Here is a 5077-nt window from a genome sequence, read left to right as displayed (position 1 = left end):
CTATACTCAACCCCTTTGTCTTCTCACCCTGCCCCAGGGAGGACCAGCCACTCCAGCTCCTGCTGCTCAGCTGCCTGCTCCTCCCTAGGTGTGCAGTGACCACGCCTTCAACGCCTTGGGACCTTGGAGCTTGTCTCAGCTCCCTTCAAGGCCCTCAGCAGGCACTTGCCCTTCTTCCTCCTGGAAGCAAGGAAGATAACATATATGGCCCATTACTCAGCTGCCATGGACTTAACCCTCTGTGTCCCGGCCCGCCGGGGTACGACTCACGCTCAGGGGGAGAATTTTCCTGTATGAGGACAGAACACAAGACACGAAGAAGGAGGCAAGTGTAGATTCTGATCAACTCCATTTATTGAAAATTTTCAGAGTTTATATAGGCACAGAGGCATGGGTTTTTGCGTAAGCAAGGGTTGCTATGGATACCTAACTCTGGAGTGCTCCTTCAGGTACCTATGTTTACCGCTGCTCTAATTGCAGGAGAGAAATTCCAGAGAGAGAAAGAAGTTGGGAAAATCTGGTTAGTCAGGAAAAAGTTCCCGGAACTGTTGCTCGCAGGCAGCTGGCCTTTAATCTGATCTCACCAGAGTCTTACTGGAAAAGCTAGTTTATAGCCAGAAAGGAGTAGCTCGGGAGTCTTAGAATGACCAGCCCCCACAATAAACCACGACAGGTCTAACTGCCAAACCACGACAGGGCCAGCTGGTTTCTGGTAAATGGAAGACTGCTGGAGAAATAGAAACCTAGACTCCGACAAGATGGCTGAACATTGCCCATATAGCCCGTCCCCTACACGTCTGCCCCACAACTGCCCAGAATGTTAACACTTAAAGAGAGATTTTGGAAACAAGATTTTTATTTTGTGGCTGCATGCAGGGTTCAGGTCAACTGTAGCTACTTTTCACCTGGTACACATTAGACAATACTGGGGGGATGTGGGAAGCAAGAAACAGACTCTGTGTGTGTATGGCTGTATGTGTGTGTATAGATACTATAAGGCTCTCTCTCAGCCAGCCTGAGAACGTGACTCAGACAAGCTTGGAAAAATGACCCAGAGAGAATTAAAGGCCAGCTTAGCTTCAGTTTCTGAGATCAAGGTGGCCAACCGAGATAAACAATTTCAACTAAGGTAAGCAATTACCATCTGGAAATTCTCTGGAAACTCCCCAACACCCCTCTTTGCCAAGAACAGTTCCCGAGGCCAAAGACCCCTGCAATAGCCAATAATAATTAGACAAGCACCCCTAGTGACCACCAGAGCCAATCCTAACATAGGGCACCCAGCCCCTCCTAACCTTTGCAGTTTTAGCCTTTAAAAATAGTCTGTAACAGTGACTAGGGGTGCCTGCCTCCCGAGTGAGTGCTGAGGCCCCCTGACGTGCATCAACAATAAACCTTGTGCTTTTACATCAACACTGTGGTCCTCGAGTGGTCTCTCGCGACGACCCCCTACTACCCAAGTAAACTCTAGGGACCAACAATACGTGTATAGTTAGGCATATGTATCTCCAGCACACACCAAAACAAAAACACAGCTGTATTATGAAGGTTCTCTGCATAAACAGACGTGATATAATGAATCTACATATGTAGAAAGTGGATTTAAGGGCTGGGAAGTGGTGGCAGAAGCCTTTAATCTTAGCACTTGCAAGGCAGAAGCAGGAAGATCTATGTGAGTTCAAGGCCAGCCTGGGCTACAGAGTGAGTTCCAGGACAGCCAGAGCTGTTACAGAGAGAAACTCTGACTATAAAAACAAAACAAAACAAACACACCAAAAAATGGATTTAAGCTGTGAGACATAGGGAGGTACCCTGGTCAAGTGCCAGGAACAAGGGTGGGGGATGCGAGCAGCTATAGACACAGGCTCTCATGTCACCACCCTCTCCCTCCTGCACTAATGCTCTGTTTCTCTGTCATTCATGAAGTAGGGGCTGCTAAACTGAGCTCCCCACCCCCACCCCATACTCTGTGCACTGTCTGGGTAAGATAAGAACTCTGAAACCGCCAGCCAGGAGGTGGATCAGGAGTCCAAGGGCAACTTCACCTTTGAGACCAGGTTACAATGTGAGACTGTGTCTCAAATAAGCAAACAGACAAAAATCCAGAAAGACAGTGCTTTAAAGAAAAGGATACTTTTATTTCCTGAGCCAGGTATCAAGGTTCAAATAGTGAACATTGTGGAATACTGAGTTTCCTTGTGGGAGAGACTACAGGAACTTTTAAAACAGGAGGAGGAGGAGGAGAAAGAGGAGGAGGAGGAAACAACAACATCATAGTCAATCCATTTCTTAGTCCATTTGTGGCTCCAGGCTTCACACCATCATCTTATTTGCCTGGACTAAAGTGAAGGCAGAGGACAATGCCTCTTCCAGATAAAAAGCTCAAGACAAACACTACATCTCTGAAGAGCAGTGGAGGCCCAAGTCAATGTGTCCTGAGTGGGACTGGCCTGGCCTCCACAGTCCAGCAATTGCTGTGTCTCTTGCCTCTGTCTTCATCCCTCAGCTGGCTTTCTCTCCTCACTGGTGGCTCCTGCTCCTTCCTGCATGGGAGCTTCAGGTAGAAGCAGACTAGTGGCCAGCTCCCTCCAATCTTTATAAAAGATTTATCTTTCATCTTTCAATGGTTAACTGAGTCCCAAAGAACACACAGGCTACCAAGCAGAGACCTGATGCTCAAGGACTCTCCTTTCTGGAGTGCACAGGTTGGGAACCAGAGCTCATCTGTCCCTGGATGCCGTTACTGACTCCAGCCTTTCAGCCTTGTGCTGGGGATAGGTGATGCTGATCTCAGGTTAGTAAGAATGTAACCTCAGAGCTGTAGGGCTCTGCTGGTTAAGGTTGAAATCTTGTCTTCAATGGACATCCAATTCTAAGCTGGGACTATGGGGAATGAACTCCCTTTCTCCGCTGAGGCCCCTCACTCCACCTGATCTGGTGACCTAAGAAGAATCCAGCTCTTCTCTGTAGTCCCTTAGTTTATTCCTGCCCCAGGATCCCATCCAGGATACAGGATACACTTAATCTTTTCCCTGAGTTCCTCTCTCACAGAGCACTATACAACAGTTGCTTCCAGGACCAGAGTTCATTAGCTGTGCAAACCAGTCTTATACTCTGTGTACTGAGCCAGTGTGATGGTTAACACTCTATTTCTCACAACAATACTGTACAGTAGGTGTTATTGTCATCATTTGAATGGCAAGGGAAATGAGACAAGAGCAGAGAAGGGACGTTACCCAAAGTTAAACTGCTGCACAGTGGCTGGGCTGGGATTCTGACTCTAGGAATCCAGTTCCCGAGGCTGTGCTCTGAGGTACCAGACTCCACGAAACATGCATAAACCTGGGTCGGTTTCCTTCCTGTAGACGGTCCTACCATACCTGAACATAGCTCCTGCTGAGGGCAGGATGGCAGAGACATCCAGAAGATGAATGGCCACAGAGACCATGAGAGGAACTAGTGTGGGTCAGCACACAGCACTCTCTGTACATTCCCTCATGGACAACCGAAACTCAAAGAAAATGCTGGCCTAAATATAGAATGGTGCATAATTATTTATGCATTAGGTGTGTAAGGAACAGAGATTGCTGTGTATAACTAAAACTCCCCAGGAACAATAAATGCAGTCTGGAAATCCATCCCATCCAGACATTTGCTCACACATTTGGAAACAGCCATGAGCACTTCAAAATCAAGTGCACCAGATGCTCAGGTAATCATGCAGTGACAACAGGAAGGCATTTTCCCTCATCCTAGCAGGACAGTATGGAAACTGTCTTTTGACGAGACACAAAAACACAGATGTGCTCTCTCCTCCAGCCCAGCAAGATGCCCAAGGGAAAGAAAGCCAAGGGGAAGAAGGTGGCCCCGGCCCCCGCCGTGGTGAAGAAACAGGAGGCCAAGAAGGTGGTCAACCCTCTGTTTGAAAAGTGGCCCAAGAACTTCGGCATCGGGCAGGACATCCAGCCCAAAAGAGATCTCACTCACTTCATCAAATGGCCCTGCTACATCAGACTGCAGCGGCAGAGGGCCATCCTCTAGAAGCGGCTCAAGGTACCTCCCGCCATTAACCAGTTCACCCAGGCCCTGGACCGGCAGACCGCTGGCCAGCTGCTTAAGCTCGCGCACAAGTACAGGCCAGACACAAAGCAGGAGAAGAACATAAGGCTGCTGGCGCGAGCGGAGAAGAAAACCGCTGGGAAAGGGGACGTCCCGACTAAGAGACCACCTGTCCTTCGAGCAGGGGTCAATACAGTCACTACCTTGGTGGAGAACAAGAAGGCTCAGCTGGTGGTGATTGCCCATGACGTAGACCCCATTGAGCTGGTGGTCGTCCTGCCTACCCTATGTCAAAAGATGGGCGTCCCCTACTGCATCATCAAGAGAAAGGCCAGGCTGGGGTGGCTGGTCCACAGGAAGACTTGCACCACTGTTGCCTTCACACAAGTTAACACGGAAGACAAGGGTGCTCTGGCTAAGCTGGTGGAAGCTATCATGACCAATTACAACGACAGATATGATGAGATCCGTCGCCACTGTGGAGGCAACGTCCTGGCTCCTAAATCTGTGGCTCGAATTGCCAAACTGGAAAAGGCAAAGGCTAAAGAGCTCGCCACTAAGCTGGGCTAAATGTACACTAAGTTTACTGTACATAAATATAATTACGAAATTAAACAAACAAACAAACAAAAACACAGATGTTTCTTCTCCACAACTGCAAACATAGCACTTTCTGTGTCACATGACTAGGAAGGAGCCCCCAATCTCTGTAATAGCTGAAGATGGAAAAGAAGGAACAGTCAAACCTAAGCCTGACAGCAGAGGCACCACCCATCCTTGCAAGGGAATCCCGTGAGCTCCATGGATGAGGTCAGAAGGCAAGGGTGTCATAGTGTGGCTGTGTGTCTTGCAAAGAAGGCAGAATGGACAAGCTGAGTGGAGTCTTTGAGTGGGGCCTTCCTTGACTTAGTGTCTGAGAGAGGCTTGACAAAAGGGTAAATCATCACGTCTTTCTGCTTTACTGCCAGTCAGTGTGGTTGCTTGTGTTACAGACTCTTCTATCCCCAGAGGTTGATGC

The 5077-nt window shown here is 48.6% G+C and overlaps 1 pseudogene across 1 annotated transcript; it reads left to right on the top strand.

Moving 5' to 3' along the window:
• Positions 1-3825: 3825 nt before the first annotated feature.
• On the top strand, positions 3826-4641 carry LOC311583861 (large ribosomal subunit protein eL8-like; annotated as a pseudogene). The gene has a single exon. The product of its transcript is annotated as a large ribosomal subunit protein eL8-like (transcript).
• Positions 4642-5077: the final 436 nt, after the last annotated feature.

This window comes from Acomys minous (assembly GCF_964271855.1).
Source record: "Acomys minous genome assembly, chromosome: 14".
Taxonomy (NCBI): Eukaryota; Metazoa; Chordata; class Mammalia; order Rodentia; family Muridae; genus Acomys; species Acomys minous.
Note: the sequence above shows the minus strand (reverse complement) of the source record. Positions and strands in the feature narration are given on the sequence as shown.